At 37.4% G+C, this 18,997-nt stretch overlaps 1 protein-coding gene and 1 pseudogene across 1 annotated transcript in view; one reads left to right on the top strand and one right to left on the bottom strand.

Moving 5' to 3' along the window:
- Positions 1-18,997, top strand: part of KCND2 (potassium voltage-gated channel subfamily D member 2) — a 526,970-nt gene that overhangs the window by 388,946 nt on the left and 119,027 nt on the right. The window lies entirely within an intron of this gene.
- LOC129063405 (nascent polypeptide-associated complex subunit alpha-like) lies at positions 12,379-13,023 on the bottom strand (annotated as a pseudogene).

Consider the following 18,997-nt stretch of genomic DNA (forward strand, 5'->3'; position numbering starts at 1 on the left):
ATGATAAAATACTGCTTTTGCAAGTTTAAACAATATTCTACAATATTTACCCATTGAGTCATCATTTTTCCAACTCCTTTTTCTGAGATGCTACTGGATTTGTCTAGAACAAAAAACATGAATATACTATATAAAGCAACCCAGCATTCAGGTAATCAGAACAATTTCATCTGAGGGCCAGTGATTTTTAAAAACAAAATTAATATCTAAAGTCATTGAAACTCAAAACTTTGCAAATGCTTAAAATAATGCTAATGTAAAAGAACACTTTAAAATGCAAACTTTTATATATGAGTATTTTTTACTCTTTAGGAAGATATGCAAAAAAAAATAAACAGTAGAGTTTTGTTTGGGCAGGAAATAAAATTGCATTTTCTACTTGATGCTGTGCTTTTTAAAACAGCATGTTTAACATTTTATGGCATTAAAATTCTGGATAATATAATAAAGGAATGACTATTGTTTGGGCTACATATTACATTACATAGATTGGCTTTCATATCCATGAAGAGAAAATATAAATATGGGAGAGTAGTTTTATATGTGCATAATTTATTTATCAGGTCATAATAAAATCTTCAAGTATAAATAGTTCGTTATTTTCAAGTTAACCTAGAAAATAGGATTATAAACGCTTCTTTACACAAATGTACACATTCTACTTTGAAAAATTCTTACTAAGGAAAAATAGAGAAAGACTAAAATGATAGATACCTTATGTGGTAAGCATTGTCCTTATGTTATTCATGTATTCAGAATGCTGTGGCTTCCCAAAATGAAACCATTAGGACACTGTCTCGATTCATGGTGTCAGTGCTCCCAGCTCAGTTTTAGGCTCCTGTCATCGCTCTAACTAAGACATCCATTTTCTCAGAGGATAAGAAGATTTCCATATATTTTTATAACCTCTGCAGGACATAACATGGTTTCTATATGATTAGAAAAGAGAAATTCCAGTAAATTGTATTCATAATGAAGCATCTGCTACTAAAGCCTTCCAATTTTCTATTTCTAAAACAAAAAAGAAAAGATACAGAATATCTCATAATCCTGTAATTTCCTATCATTAAGATGGAATTTCAGCAGTAATATGCACACATGCTAAACTGTGAGAAACAAGGACATACTTCCAGAAAATAAATAATTCTATCTTGCATTTATGTATATACCTTGCCTCTAAGAAATTAAAAGTAGTCAAAAGAAATAAATTTTTAGAGCCAGATACAAAAACCTGGAAATTACAGTTACTGCTTATTTTAGAGAGGTGAAGTACCCAGTGCACAGGATAAGAAAGTGGCTCCCTCTTCATTATTTTTCATGAGAAAAACATTCTGAATGTATCTGTTACTATTGATAGATGGAGGTCTTTCCAATTCATTATAAAATGAGAAAAAAATTATATCTGACCAAAGCTTCCCACATGGTGTTTATTTTATTTATTTGATTTTATTAAATAATAGTAACTATGGTTTATCTATTGACTTTTTATAATATGGAGGCTATATATATTAACCCATTAAAAACTTACAACATCATGAAGTGTTATTTAGCATCTTACAGATGATGACATGCTCGTGCAAAGGTTAGGCAATTTGCCACAGATCACACAGTGAAAAGCTGGGGTTAGTATCCTGCTCTGTTACCTTTAGAGGTAGCTTTTGAACTTAGAAGGACTTCATCTTTGATAGGTCGGCATCTATCTGATTGGCTGTCTAGAGTCTATTTGTAGCAAGACACCAAGAATGTCCCAAGACTGATCAAGAATCACTCTCTCTCACTGAATTAGGATGAATCTCCACTCTTAGCATAAGGAGAGATTTTAAAACCTATAGCAATTCTTACACAGTTCATCAAGCTACAAGAAAAATAATTCCATTGGTAACAGAACAGTTACCAGCCAGCTTATCCATTATAAATCATACAAATAAAACCTTGACATTGCCATTCTGAGTATTAAGAAATGTCTTTTTTCCTTCTCAAAGGAAAAAGAAATTGAGAGAATATAAGATATCTGTCTTTCCTTTGAAATTAATTGTCAATTTGTTCACTATTGCTCTTTTAACTGGTTGCTCTTTCACTAGAGCTATTTAAAGGAGAACAGTCCTACTGGTAATAATGTCAAACTTGGCATGTAGGTCCAAAGGTATTAGATTATTTGGGGAAGATATTTATCGATGCAGAGAAATCTCTTTTCAATCATGGATCACAATATTGAGGTACAAACAGAATCTATGGTAGATTTATATAGAGAGAAACCAAAATGAATGGTAGCATTTAATGGAGATCAATAAAGAACAACAAACATTTGGAAGAAAAAATCATGCTGTTTTCTAAACAATGTTCGCCCATCAGATAGTAATGAGAGCCAGACTTATGTAAGCCTATGTTTATTGGGCTTATTTAATTGTCTTCAAAAAACTCATGAGTGTTGTTATTTCCCATTTTACAAATAAGTAAACTGGTGTTAAGACAGTTTAAGAGTAGGAAGGAAGAACATTGGGCAGGATCAGTGGGTCGGATTTGATGGCCAGTGTTGCAGACAGAGAGAAGGATCCCCAATACCCACTGACCCCTGCTTTCTATGTGCCTGCACATGTCTACTGTACACTCCAGCAAACTTCAATCTGCATCCTCCTTGAAAGCTGCCATTTTAAGGTATTAACAGCTGCTCTTAAGATTTTCAGAGCAGGGCTGGGGGGAATCTATAATATCTGCAGAGTAGATGAAAGCTACATACAACTCCTTGAACATTTACAGCTAAATTATAGAGCAATCAACCTGGAAGAACAAATGAAGGGAAGCTGAAGAGGAGTACTATACCCAAGGATTTATAGAAAAAGCTACCAGAGACTCATAAGAAAGGTGGAGACACAGAGAGGGTTGGTGCCTGCACCCAGGTGTGGCAACTACAAAGCCAGAGAAATATCTCATCTGCTAAAGTCCTTCCTGAGGATGATGGGCACCCCCAATCCAGAGCACCAGGACCAAGAAAAAGTACCTGCATAGCACCTGGCAGTGAAAATCAGTGGAGACTCTGACCACCAGAAAGAAGAGGGAGCCTGCTAGAAACTCAGGTGCTCTCCTAAAGGGCCACCTGAGTGGAAACACAAGTGCTTGCTTTTGGGTATTTATCCAGGGTTCTGGTAGAGGAAAGGTGACTCAGGGCATACAGAAGCCGTAAAAAGAAAATCTGGGTGGCGTATCTATGGAGAGGGATCTGAAGGGTTGGCTACTGAGGTCCAAGTTCTGCCTTCAGGCACTATCTTTCATCCTCCAAAGCTCAAATCTGGCAGAGAGGACTGTTGACTGCATCCAACAGGGACGCGAGAAGCACTCTTTTTCTGGGGTAACTTATAGGCAGGCTCTCAGACAATCATTAAACTATATGGTTTTGGAACAAGGACCAATATTTCTCCCTCGCACAGGTTCAGCAGGCACCACCCCCAACTCTCTTATTAGGGTATCTGGGAGCAAGGCTGTGGAGCTAAGGGGAAAAAATGCAGCTTGTTCTCTTCCTGCAGGTCTGTGTGACCCTCAGCAGAGGGCTATCTTGATCTGTATCATCAAATCCCACAGTCCCCATCCTGCTAAGCTCAGTTCCACAGGGAGAAGGGAGTGCAGCTCAGAGCTGGGACCTTAGGCACAACCCCCTTGGAGCCTGCTGTCAAGGTCTCTGGGGAAGGCATGCAGCTTGCTCCCCTCCTGAAGGCCAGCACCACCCCCAGTGAAGTGCTGCCTTGATCTGTTCCTCCAGGTCCCACTAGCCCCTTCCTGCTGGGCTCAGTTCTGTGGAGGGAAGGGAGCAGGGAGCATAGCTTGGAGCCAGGACCTTCAGAGTGCAGCTCCATCATGGTTTCTGATGGCAAAGCTGCAGAGCTAAGGAGAGGCATGCAGCTTTCCCTCTTCCTGTGGGCTAGCACCACCTCCAAAAGAAAATTGCCTTGATTTGTTTTTATAAGTCCCACTGGCCCCATCCTGCTGGGCACAGTCCCACAGAGGGAAGGTAGCTCCACTCTAGCTGGTACATCTGGAGTTCATATCCCTCAGAGGCTCCAGTCCAAGGCTTGAGCAGGTGTGGCTACAGAGCTAAGGGAAAGAGTGCAACTCACCCCTTTCTTACTTCCAGTCTGGTGCCACCCCCAATGCAAAGCTTTCTTGATCTGTTTGCCCAAGTGCCAATGGCTTGGTGCTACTGAGCTTGCTCCTACAAGGGGACAGCTGGATGCACCCAACATGAACCTGTGGTCTGCTCCTCCTTGGGGGAACTAGAGCTGGAGAGTCTAGCAGAGACTGAGTGCTTTGGCTCTATAGAAAGGGGCCATATCACATTCTCCTCATTGAGGGCCTGACCATGCTGCCTGCAAATAGGGGACCCACTATCCCCATCCTCCCATGCCAGTCTTCCTCCCCTACCAAATTTAAACCATGTGGAAAGATTATTGAAGCACAGCCAGCTTGGGCCTACTCTATAGCTTTTGTTCTTAACACTTTGAAAGGAGTCCAGACAACCATGGGGGTGGAGGTGGAGTAATCAATAGCAGGATGCTGACTTCAGGGCTTTTGTTAATCTGCCCAAGCTCAGTGCTTCAGGAAGCAGATCGCAGTACACAGCCTGGCCCCTTCCACACATACTCAGGCAGAGTAGACACAGCCACAAACAGTGAATAGCATGGTAGCTCTAAACGGGTCGCTCAAGGCTGGTTACATGAAACATCTGATATTGATCTGCACTGAAGCCTGGCCAAGGGGACCCACAACCAACACAACCAGTGGTGAGCTTCATACCACAACAGGGCTTGACTCAACTAGTCATGCAGACAGTACAGCCAAAGGGAAATTCCAGCAAACAACAGACCCTGCTAGGAACAACTCAGTCTTAGGGGGCAGCCCCTAAATAATGATTCATACATGGTGAATGAGATCCACCCATGTATAGAGCCAGCCTGAGGGTTAACTCTACCCATAAACAAGCCAGCAACATCCAAGAATCAACTGCAAAAGAAGAGAGTAACCCACACAAGAATCACTTCAGCAGCACCTAGCTAAAGCTATCTAGAAGATTGCACCGCTGAAACCCATCAGGCACCTATATCAAAAATCTCTCAGTACAAGATAGGGAGTCATGGCAGATCTACCTAATGTACAGAGATAAACCAAAAAAGACAGACAAAAATGGGAGACAAAGAAATATGTCTAAAATGAAAGAAGGCGGGAAACCCCAAGAAAAAGAATTAAATAAAATGGAAGCAAACAAAATACCGGATGCAGAGTTTAAAACAATGGTTATAAAGATGCTCAAGGACGTTAGGGAAAGAATGGGTGATCTCAGTGAAAACTTAAACACAGAGATAGTAAGCATTAAAATGGACATAGAAATCATAAAAATAATAGCCAGAAATACAGAATACAATATTTGAAAAGAAGAATACACTAGAAGGAATCAACAGCAGATTAGATGAAGTTGAGGACTGAATCAGTGATTTAGAACACAAAAGAAGAGTAAGCATCCAAGCACAGCATCAAATAGAAAAGAGAATTTAAAAAATTAGGAAAGTCTAAGGGACCTCTAGTACAACATCAAGCATAACAACAACTGCATCATAAGGGTACTAGAAGGGAAGGATAATGAGCAAGTGCTAGATAATTTGTTTGAAGAAATAACGGCTGAAAACTTCCCTAATCTGGTGAAAGAAAAAGTCACACAATTCAGGAAGCACAGAAAGTCCCAACTAAGGTGAACCCAAAGAGGCCCACAACAAGACACCTTAAAATTAAAATGTCAAAGGTCAAAGACAGAGAATCTTAAAAGCACCAAGAGAGAAGCAATTAGTAACCTACAAGGGAACTCCCATAAGACTGTCAGTTGATTCCTCAACAGAAACATTTCAGGCCAGAAGGGACTGGCATCAAATATTCAAAGTGAAGAAAAGCAAGGGCCTACAACCTTGACTATTAAGCAAGGCTGTCATTTAAAATTAAGGGTGAAATTAAGAGATCCCAAACTAAGAAAGAAAAAAAAGGCTAAAGGAATACATTACCACGTATGTTGCAGCCTCCTTAGGCTGGGAAGGTCCACTCAAGACTCAAGTGGACGGAAGAATATGTGTGGAGCCGTGAGGATGCTTAACATACTTTTATTTAGGAGTCACACAGGCCACAAGCCCATGTCTATGTCTGTGCCCTAACTCCCTCACTCCCCTCTCTCACTCCCTCACTCTCTGTGAGAAGCCCCTCCTTCCTTAAGTACTAGCACAAACAAAGCCAGTCTCAGGCCAAAAAGTGAGGTAACCTGGCATGAGCTGCACATGCAAGCCTGTTCAAGGCTAATGGGAATTTTATCGCACCCAGACTCAAGGCCATGAGACCCAGGCCCAAGGCTGTGAGAACACTGCTTTATCAGATTCCTTCAAGGTTGTGAGAAGCTGCTCTCACTAGTTACCCAAGCACCTGGGTGAGGAAGCCAGTCTGCCTCCACTTACCCTACCCCATGAAACCATTATTGCAAGAAATGCTAAAGGACATGCTTTAAGAATAAAAAAATAGAGAGGAACATAGAATAAAATGGCAATAAATAAGTACTTATTAATAATAACCTTAAGTGTAAAGGGACTGAATGTTCTAGTCAAATCACATAGGGTAGCTGACTGGATAAAAACACATATATATACTCTCTACAAGAGATCCACCTGAAAACAAAAGACTAAAACTGAAGGCATGGAAAAGAAACATTCTATGAAGATGGGAAAAAGCTGGAGCGGGAGACAAAATAGCTTCAAAGCAATGGCTATAAGAAGAGACAAAGAAGGTCACTACATAACACTAGAGAGATTGATCCAGCCAGAAGATATAACCATTGTAAACATATATGTACCCAATATAGGAGCACCTAAATATATAAAGAAAATCTTGGTAGACATTAAGGGAGAGATCACTAGCAATACAGTCATAGTAGGGGATTTTAACAACCTACTGACATCAATGGATATATCTTCCAGACAAAATATCAACAAAGCAACAGTGACTTTAAAGAACATACTGGATCAGATGGATTTAATCAATACCCTCAGAGCATTTCATCCCACAGCAGCAGAATATACATCCTTCTCAAGTACCTATGGTACATTATCAAGGATAAACCACATGTTAGGGCACAAAATAAGTCATAATAAATTCAAGAAGATTTAAATCATGTCAAGAGTCTTATCTGACCACAATTGTGTGGAAATAAAAATCAACTACACTAAAAAAAAAAAAAAACTGGAAAACATTTAAACACACGGAGACTAAATAACATGTTATTAAACAATTATTGGGTTAACAATGAAGTCAAGGAAGAAATCAAAAGTTATCTTGAGACAAAGGAAAATGAACATAAGTCGACCCAAAAACTGTGGGATACAGTTAAAGCAGTCCCGACAGGGAATTTTCTAACATTACAGTCCTACCTCAAGAAGCAAGGAAAATCTCAAATAAACAATCTAACCCTACACCTAAAAGAACTAAAAACAAAACCCAGATTAAGTAGAAAGAAAGAAATAATAAATATCAGAGTAGAAATAAATGATAGAGAGACTAAAAATCAATACAAAAGATCACTGAAACCAAATGCAGGTTCTTTGAAAATATAAACAAACTTGGTGAACTTTTAACCAAACTTATCAAGAAAAAAAGAGAGGACCTAGATAAATAAAATCAGATGTGAAAAAGGAGAAGTAACAACTGACACCACAGAAATACTAAAGATTGTAAGAAAATACTAAGAAAAACTATATGCCAACAAGTTGGACAACCTGAGTGAACAGCATAATTTACTAGAAACATATAGTCTTCCAAAACTGAATCAGGAATTATCAAAAAACCTGAATAGACAATTTACAAGTAATGAAATTGAAGCAATAGTTTTAAAAAAAAACCCAGCAAACAAAAGTACTGGACTGGATGATTTCACAGGTGAATTTTACCAAACATTCAAAGATGAAATAGGGCCATTTCTTCTCAAACTATTCAAAAAAAATTAAGAGGATAGAAGACTCCCAAGCTCATTGTATAAGTCCAATATTATCCTAATTTCAAATACACATAAAGAAACTATAAAGAAAGAAAATTAAACACCCACATACCTGAAGAGCATAGGTGCTAAAATCCTCAACAAAATATCAGCAAACCAGATCCATCAATACATCAAAAAGATGATACAACAGGATCAAGTGGGATTTATCCAAAGGATGCAAAGTTGGTACATTATTCACATATCAATAAACATGATACATCACATAAAATGAAGAATAAAAATCATATTATCATATTAATAGGTGCAGAAAAAGCATTTAGTAATATTCAGTACTCATTTATGATAAAAAAAAAAACTCTCAGCAAACTGGAAATAGAAATAACATGACAAAATAAAGGCCATATGTGACAAGTCCACAGCCAACAGAATACTCAATGGGCAAAAACTACAAGCATTTCCCTTAAGATTGAGAAGAGGACAGAGATGGCTGCTTTTACCACTCTTATTCAACATAGCACTAGAAGTCTTAGCCATAGTGATCAGAGAAGAAGAAATAATAGGCACCCAAATTGGATAGAAGGAAGTAAAACTATCATTATTTGCAGATCATATGACATCATATGTAGATAACACTAAAGACTCCACCAGAAAACAACTAGATCTAATTAATGAATTAGACAAAGTAGCAGGACACAAAACAAATATTCAGAAACTTGTGGCATTCTTACACACCAAAAATCTATCAGAAAGAGAAATTACAAAAGCAGTCCCATTTACTATTGCAACAAGAAAAATAAGATACCCAGAAATAAATATAAATAAAGAGATAAAGAAATTTGTACTTGGAAAACTACAGTACACTGAAGGAAGAAATTAAGAAAAATGCAAACAAATGGAGGCACATACCATGTTCATTGGTTGGAAGAATTAACATCAATAAAATTTCCATACTACTGAAAACAATCTATAGATTCAATGCAATTCCTATTAAAATACCAATGGCATATTTCAAAGATCTAGAATAAATATTCCAAAAACTTATATTGAACCACAAAAAGCCCCAAATATCCTTAGCAGTCTTGAGGGAGAAAAAAGAGCGAATTTGGAGGTATCACAACACAAGACATCAAACCTATACTACATGGCCATTGTAGTATATAGGATATAGATAGATGGATACAGTTATAGATAAATGGATACAGATATAGATAAATGAAATAGAAAAGAGGGCCCAGGAATAAAGTCATGCCTTTACACTTAATTAATATTTGACAAAGTAGGCAAAGAATATAATGGAGTAAAGACAGTCTCTTCAGTAAATTGTATTGGTAAAACTATATGGTTACATGCAAAAAAAAAAAAAAAGTGAAGCTAGACCACCAACTTACACCATATACAAGGATAACTCAAAATGGATAAAAGACTTAAATGTAAGTCAGGAAACCATAAACCCTTAGAAGAAAACATAGGCAGTAAAATCTCAGGCATCTCTTATAGCAATGTTTTTGCTGACATATCTCCTCGGGCAAGAGAAAAAAAGAAAAAAAATAAACAAATGGGACTACATTAAACTAAAATGCTTTTGCACAGCAAAATGAAAAGTGAACTCACTGAATGAGAGAACATATTTGCCAATGATATATCTAATAAGGGGTTAATTTCCAAACATAATACATAAAACATTATACAACTCAATATCAGGAAGACAAACAACCTATTTAAAAAATGGGCAACGGACATGAATAGACACTTCTCCAAAGAGAACATACAATGTCCAATAGACATATGAAAAAAATCCTCAAGGTCACTAATCACCAGAGAGATGCAAATTAAAACCACAATGATATATCACCTCACACCTGTCAGAATGTCTATCACTAATAAGGACAGGGAGAAAAAGGAACTCTCATGCACTATTGGTGGGAATGCAAACTGGTGTAGCCGCTGTGGGAAACGGTATGGAGTTTCTTCAAAAAATTAAAAATGGAGCTGCCACTTGACCCAATACACCTATGTTCATTGCAGCTCTACTTACAATAGCCAAGATCTGGAAACAGCCCAAGTGCCTATCAGTAGATTTATGGATAAAAAAGCTGTGGTACTTTTACACAATGGAACACTACTCATCTTTAAAAAAAAAATGAAATCTTATTTTTTGCACCAGCATGGATGGAACTGGAGATTATTATGCTAAGTTAAATAAGCCAGTCATAGAAAAAAAACTATATAATCTTACTTATATATGGAATCTAAGGACAAAGTGAACTGATGAAAAAGATATAAACAGAGGCATGGATACATGGAACAGACTGATGGCTGTGAGGGGAAGGATGGGGGACTGGATGAAAGAAGGTGAAGGGATTAAGCAAAAAAATTTATCTGCATGACACATAAACATATACATCAGGATGGTAATAGCCAGAGGAAAAGGAGCGTGGGGGTAGGTGGAGGTGGGTAAAGGTAGGGAAAATGGGAATGGAAAGAGACTGCTTAGGGTGATGGGTGCACGATTCAGTGTGCACATGATTTTTTTTTTTTGAGTTTTACACTTGAAATAGTTTTGTGAACCAATGTCACTGCAATAAATTTTTAAAAAAAAGATTGTTAACCCATTGGGGAAAAAAGTTTAGGTGCTTTATCAAAATTGCTTGCAAGCTATGGGCCTAAAATAGTAATCCAAAGAATTTAATTTCATAGCCCATGTTCTCATTTTGCCAGTCTGAATTTATCACATGGTATATAAATGATTAGTCTTAGTTGTCTCTTACAAAATGACAACTGTTGCCTTCTGATCAAGTAAATTTATAAGTCACAACTTATTTTGACCTTATGTTGTTTAGAGAATACATGGTTTAAAATTGGATAGGACAGCAAGTCTTTCAAATCTGAGCATCTGACTATTTTGAAACTGTTTGGGTATAAGGAAAACAAAGTTTCTTAAGTGCATGAAATATATAGTCATGAAGTGAATGTCAACTTGTTAAGTACCATCTAATGTCACCATGATCCTTTACATTTGTAGAATCTTTTCATTTGAGACACTGTAAAATTGATCTAATGGATAGACTATAAAATTTGGAACTAAAAATTCTTAGGTTTGTATTCTAAACCTGAGGCCAGATACATTTTTCAACACTTTCAGCCTCAGGTGTTTTATTCATAAAATGCAATATTCAACAGCAACAAATATTAATTGAATAATAATGCTTATTATAATGCCTTTTTACATCAAGATTTTGTTAAACTGTTAAATGAGAAGTCATGTTATAAACACACTAAAATTCTATCCAAAGATTGGATAGTATTATCTGAAAATTCCAGAGACTGCTTCCTGCCATCTCTACTCAAATATCTCAAACACATTTTGTACTTAATAAGGCCAACACCAAACTGCTCCATTCACCATGTTCCCTGGCACAGGAATAGGTACAACTATATACTATAAACTCACTTTAGCACCCTGGATTTTATATTTGTGACCACCCTCAGTTCACTTGCTACATCCTGTCCATCACCAAGTTTGTTAAATGTACCCCATTAATTCTCAAAGTCATCCATTTCTTACTGTAACTACTACCCCATCATTTCTCACCTTACACTTGCAGTAACTACAAAAAGAGCCCTCACGTTTTTGTTTTTTTTTTTGCCTACTTTCTTTCTGTTCACTTTGCAGCCAAAGTAAAATCTTAAAATTACAGAAGTGACCATATTGCCTTCGTATCTAAAACCCTATAAAAGTTTCTCACTGACCTTGGGGTAATGTTCAAAGCCATGACTCTGCCTGATCACCATCCCCGCTCTTCCAGTTCTTCCGAACCTCAAGCTCCTCCTCACCTAGAGGTCTAGAAGTCAGCAATTTTGGAATTGCTACAGAACCACCACATACCACCTTTTCCTCACACCTTAGCCACATCATGCTGCTCTCTTTTCCTGGAATATTCTTAACTCTTCTTTAATTGGATAATTCCTAGTGATCTTCAAAATCTACTTCTTGACAGTATTTTTTAAAAGATTTTATTTTATTTTTTTTATTGTTGTTCCGTTATAGTTGTCCCACCTTTTTCCCCATTGCTCTCCCCAACCCTGTCCCCCAACTGCCACAGTCAATCCCCCCCAAAAAAAACTGTGGTACATTTACACAATGGAATACTATGTAGCAGAAAGAAAGAAGGAACTACTACCCTTCATGACCACATGGATGGAACTTGACATTATTTCTTTTTTTTTCATCCCACAAGAAGCTGTAACTTTATTAATGATAGAAACAGTACAAATTTCAAACCAAGCTGTAGTAACTCTTTTGAAACACACACACACACACACACACACACACACACACACAAGGGCGGGGACCTCCTTTCAGATGGTTACATCGTTAGTTCCATAAGTGTATTTACAATATTATTACTGTTGTTCTTCAGGGCTCAGACTGCCTTTGCTCTTGAACATTTGCTTGTGACATGACCAATTCTATGTCTTTAACTTCCACACGAGTTTTATCAACCTCTTCCTCTTCACTTTCCCCTCGTACAGTTGGAATCTGTGCATTTTCTTGAATGTTTGAGACAGCTTCACCTTGAACTTTGAATTTCTCAGCAGCTGCTAGTTGTGCCTGCTGAGATAAATCCTCGATCTTGGCTTCCCCAAAAACTATGTAGGTATCTGAAACTGGGCTCTTGTAGACATCTGGTTTTGTGATGACAAAGATGATATTCTTAGATTTCCGGATAGAGACCCTAGTCACTCCTGTAACCTGTCAAAGACCCAGCTTGGACATAGCCTTCCGTGCCTTCTTTTCACTCCGGCTCTCTTTTGCTTTGCTGACTGGTTCTTCACCGATTTCAGCTGCCACCGCCAGCTGAGCTTGTGTGGTTGCCTGTGTGGAATCTTGTTCCTCAAGCTCTGGTACTGATTCATCACTGTCAGATTCTGTTCCAGACCCTGTCTCAGCCTGGGGCTGTGGTAACTCCTGCTCTGTAGCAGGGACGGTTTCTGTGGCTTCACCGGGCATTTTGTGAAAGGAACGCAGAACCGAGATGGTGGCAGTTGACATTATTTCTTTAGCAAGATTTTTATCAGTCCCTTGAGCCACATTAGGTCCTTCTGCTAGTGAAAATCTAACACCTATCCCCTTCCTTCTGAAAATAGTCATGACACATACGTTGTTTTTTTCTTTTTAAATAGACTTGTCTGTCTTGTTTACATTTGTAACCTTAGAAACTAGAGCAGGTCATGCACACATACATGGATGTTCAAAAATGGACTTTCTGATCTAACAGAAAAATGAATAATAAAATAATACTATTAATTATTTGGTTGGCTAGGATATGAATCAACATATTTCATCTTGAGACCCATTGGGAGAACTAAGCATTGGCTGTGAGTGTTCCTCTAATTTGTCAAGTGTATTAGTGTTTCACATAAAGTTTGAGAGCAGGGAGAGCACCTTATTTCCTCCTCTTAATTTTGAGACCCAAAACAGAGGTCATGTAATCAGATGATAATTTGTTCCCTCCTTCAAAGAACATACCTGGAACACAAATAGTTATGCCAGGTATGTTTCTAACTTTTAGAATACTTAAGGATTTTTCTGTGTGTGAAAACTATACAAAAGGGTGACAAAAACTTTCTTTGGATTGTCTTCAGCAATAAAAAAAAATTTAATTGTTAAGCAATCTAAATTCAAGAGCTACCTATGGTGAGGATAATTGCAGGAACAAAATACTGTTTTTGAAGTTGAGTGGAAAGAAAAATAACAAAACAGTTTCATGGATGAGTCTTAAACTCTTCAACTATTCTTAAAGAATTTCAAAACCATTTTAATGGAATAGGAAGACTTCAAAGAGCAATATTCATTTGATCACCAAGGGACAAGTATATTTATATAAAAATCAATCACTGAACCAAAAGGCATTATTGTTAAGCTCCAAAACACAGCTGTTTTATTGCAGAAGCTACTATTTTGTGTTTGAGTAAAGTGGTGTCTGGGCCTCACTTCTAATTCCACAGCTGTTCTCTTGGTCGATAGATTTATTTATGTGCTGATTTATTCACTTACTCATTGTTTTTATTTAACAAATGCATACTGAGCAGAAATTATCTACTCGAGAAGGGATATGTAACAATGTCCTAAAAAAATCTTACTTTTTGGGGTGGGAGTCAGGGCAGGATCCAAGATTATAACCACAGACAGCAGAAGTCATGGAGCACAATAGCACGGTCAAAGTTTAGTGAAAGAACTCAAACTGGCTGCAAAGTCCTCACTTCAATTATACAATAGGCATTCTTCTTCTTTATGATATATTTATGTTTGCACCAAAGAATCTAGAGTATGTTTCTTTGTATTTTAATATGCTTTGCAGGCTATGTTTGCTGTGAATGCTATTTTTTTTTTGCATAATTAAGTAATGAAGCAATTAGCACAGTAGGCACATGTCAACTAGATAGTGGTTAAAATTTGTGATTAACTAGAATTTTTTGCTGTCTTTGCCAATATTTTCCTTCTTACCAAATGAAGCTATACTTTTTTTTCACTCTGAAGAGATTGAGTTCCTACACACTTGAAGCTCTGCCTACATAATAATATAACTAAAAGAGTTCAGCAAAATGTCTTGATCACATGAAAGCATGCATTGAAGAGCTGTCTGTTAAGATCTGTGAAGTAAACTACTAAGAACATCATTTAGGTTAAAAAAAATAGGGAGGAATAAACATTGTAGAGGATATCTAATTGGCAGCTTACCCTTCTACAACCCACCAAGTAATATCATAGCTCCTCAACTTTTTTATGCTGTGTTTATGCACCCTCTGACAAATTGACAACCCTCTACAGTTAGGGACTTGCAGAACTATGAGCAAGAAAATTGGCACTTATTGATCCCCCCTTCATGACTCCATTATGTAAACTAACAGAAGAAAGAAGGCAATTCATCCAGACTCCAGGCCTACCATGTAACTCCACTCAATAAGTATTCATTGTGGACCCGCCCTGTGCCAGCAATTTGTTCTACTCTTTACACCAAAAATGAGTAAGACATGGAATCTGCCCTTGAGGAACATATAGTCTAGACCAGCAATTTTCATATGGTGGGCCACAAGAGGCACACTGGTGTGGTGCAAGGATTGTTAAAACGTAATACTTGACCTTTTTTCACTTAGATTGTCAAATAGAAAAAAAAAATGACAACAGCCAACACAAAAGTCATCCCATGTGAATGAGTCAAAACTATATTTATTTTTTGTCAGATTGGCAAAATATATATATATATATTTTTAGTGTGCCACAGAATTTGAGTAATTAGTTTATTTGTGCCATGAGATGAAAACAGTTGAAAATCACTGGTCTAAGTTTGATTCACAGTTAAATTACAATACTATATGAATAGAGAAAAGGTTTCATTTCTGCGCATTTTTTCCTTATTTTTCCAACAGTATTTATTATTAGTTAAGCCATGATTCAGGATCTTAGGGTAGGAGGTACCGAGGTCCTCCTCCACCTCCCTGGGAGGAGGATAGAAGGCAGAGGACAGGTTGGGTACAGCCAGTCCTGATCTCCCCAGGAAACGTGCCTTCTGTCTGGTGGTTGTCCCAGGCTGACACCCAGGATATAGAGCAAAGAGACTTGCACACACACAGAGACATCACCCTCTTTAACAGCGGTGGTAGTCCAGGTAGTTCTGCCAACAGTTTCTTTTCTGGCTCTGGTTGGGCTGTCAAGGGGGCAGTCTGGGAGTGCTTGATTTTCGTCTTGATGTCTTCACCCCTGCCACTGACTCCTAAGGAGGAAGCTACTCACAGCTCAGTGTTACCCTGGCCATTTCTGGTAATATCATTAACCTAAGGCCATAACTTCTCTAGCAATTACAGTGCTGATTTTGTTTGTGGATAAGTAGGTTAACTTGAGTTAATCACTGTGTAGGTGAAAAAGGAATCCATCTATGCTACATTTTTACTAAATCAGATTTGGGATGATTGAAGTGCTTGAAGTGTTTTAATCTCTCTCAGTAGTCCTGAGTTATGATAACCATCACAAAGTTCTAGGATCTAAAGTAAAGAGATTAGCTCCTGGGTAGCTTTTCCTACGAGTTTGGGGAAAAAAAGAAAAAAATACACCCAATGGAATACTTGCACCAAAGCAGAAATAAATTATAAAGAAGCAGACACTGGAAGATAACCGCTCTTTCAAAACACAAACAACTGATATAGGAAACTGTAAAGAAAAAACAGAAAAAATCCATTAAAATTGAGATGTTAGGTTATATTGGCCTAAGTGGTAGAGGAGAAATAAAGTGACTGCAGTAAAGTCAAGGTCAGAGCAAAAAGTTTGACAGGTAAATTTAGGATGAGAGTGTCCCCTCAGCATTTCTTAGGACTGTCTGGAGAAGACCTTCTTTTCTACATGCTCAGGAACTGTTTTTATCTTTCTCATTTTACTGTTTCAATCTGAAATGAAGTATCAAGAGTAATAAAACATCTCCAGTGTGGATGTCTGTGATTAACACTTTATCTTGGCTTCAGAGAGTAGGATTTGTAAGAACAAAAGGCCAGCTGGGGGACAGATGTATTTATATTTGGCATCATAAATTAAGACAACCCCAACACGCCCCTCTATATAGTCAGTTCCATACTAGATGCAGTAGAAAACTAATTTGCAAAAGGGAGACACTTCCCTAATATTCAGAGAGGGATTTTGATTCTCTACCTAACTAATGACTAGATACTCGCTTTACCAATTTTCAAGTTCATTCTCATGAGGGTTAAATTTCATCTAGATCCTAAAAGAATCCTTTGGACAGAATATGATTTTACCCCTAAAAAATGGGCAAAGATGATATGTATATAGTTGTCAGTGTGATGACAAACAATTTCCTCCCTAAGATTTTGAAAATATTAAGTTCCATTTGTAAATAGTGTGTACATACTGAGGATGTTACATACCTCCCTCTACTTCAAAATGGAAAGTTCTCTCTGGGAATCAAAAGAGTACTTGTGCCCAGAAGGTGCTTCATACATGCTTCAGGCTTGTATAGAAATGAAAAAGACCATTAAAATGGTTAAAGATGTACAGATTATTTAAAGTCATACCCACCATTGGGAGAGAGGGCTTGTGGGGGGAGTGTGCGTGTGTAGAGAGAGGGTGGCTTATAAAAAGAAAGAGAAAACAAAATTATACATCTTGTCACTTTGCCCAATTCCTCTTTAGTGATATTTGATGAGAATGTTTTTAAGCTCATTCTCCCAGAATGAATTTTATAGAATAGTCTCCCTTTGATGCTTCACTTATACCTAAGAGCACTCCAAATGCTTAGCGTGCACATGCACCTTGGTATTACTAAATAAAGCCTGGAAAAAAGAGATACCACAGGAGTTTTCATGGAATTTATCTTGGGAAGAGATCTCCTTGGCTGTAGAAGATAGAAAATTTTATCTTTTTTTTCTTTTACTTTACTTACAGAGGAAATGAAAGTGATAAAGAATAACTCTGGAAGACAACAGAATCAGGAGGTCTTCTTTTAGTGTGGGATCTTAGGGAGCTACTCTTTTCTGTACAATATAATTTTAAGTACTAGACAACAAAGCTTAAAACAGTATAGCTGGACTTTTATAGTGAATAAAATGATTCCTTCCAACAGATATGAGGGACACAACTATGGTGTCTGTCCTTTCACTTTAAAGTGTGATATTCCCAGCTCCAGCAGAGAGCAGTACAATTCTGCCCCCTTGGGAAAAAGCTGTATTTCCCCAGTCTTCTCATTGCCATTGGTTACTTACAACAGTCATGTCAATAGTTGTTTATCATACACAAAGTTTGTGCAACTCAAGTTATAGGAACTATAAGCAAACTTCATTCTACCATTAGTAACAGATAAGAGTAATGAATGCTTCTAATTTAACTCATCCATCCTTAAAACTGACAAGTTTGTCTGCCTTGTTTGGTTATGTGTTTGGGCTGAGAGGGGAATTACTCTGTACCAACTACCAAGTACAGCCTCTGGAAACCGGTGCTTCACACAAAGAGGTTGGTTTTTCTACCTCCAGGGCTGGAGTTTGGGTCAAAGCCTTAGCAACATTAATATCCATGTGTGTGCGTGTGTGTGTGATCACGCGCCTGTGTGTGTGTGTGTGTGTATGTGTGTGTGTGTGTGTGTGTGTTCTACCTAATAATCTTAATACTGTAAAATAGAAAGGTAAACCTTCTATATAACTCTCATAGCCACACATATGCATCACACCACTTCCGGCACATTCGTATTTTAGACTTATGGATATTTTAAATGTAGCTTTTTTAATAACACTGAATGCTTTCGAAGATTGATTATTCAGCAATATTTCTTCCTTCCTTCTGTGGTTTTAGCCTACCCTGCAGAGTATGTTGCTGAAAAGTCTTGTAATATATTGAGCCTTCACTGAAATTTATTGTCCTTTTTAGACGACACATATAAATATCGTAAATGAAATGTTGGCACCACCGTCAAAGTACTAAAATATGTCATCATTCCTCTCCAGCAATTTCATATTTTACATGTGTTTGATGTTAATGCGAATGTTATATTTGGACTTAATAAATATGTGGTAAGAAGAAAAGTAAATGTCAATAGGTTTCTTGAACCATTTCATTAAATGGTTGTGTTGCATAAAAATACATCATAAACGTAAGAGGCATTGTAAATCTTGTTTATCAACATTATATAGTTCCATATTTTTAAATGATTTATACTTATATAAATGCATATTTCCATGGAGAACAGGCTAAAGTTTTAAGGCAAATTCTTCAAAAATGTGTCGCAAGAGGAAAAGTTTTATTTAGTTGTTTTAGGAACGTGGTTATTACTAATAGCTCCTGGTGTAAACCTTTCATTTGGCTTCTTGTTCTGAAAGACATTGATTGTCCAGAACTTGGAGAGATCGCCTATGGAGCAGGTTGATGATATGATCTTCATTTTTGCTACATGGGATACCTATCTCCTAGGAGGACTATGGACTGAA

This window comes from Pteronotus mesoamericanus, unplaced genomic scaffold (genome assembly GCF_021234165.1).
Source record: "Pteronotus mesoamericanus isolate MK-2021 breed Mesoamerican mustached bat unplaced genomic scaffold, CSHL_Meso_final scaffold_85, whole genome shotgun sequence".
Classification (NCBI taxonomy): Eukaryota; Metazoa; Chordata; class Mammalia; order Chiroptera; family Mormoopidae; genus Pteronotus; species Pteronotus mesoamericanus.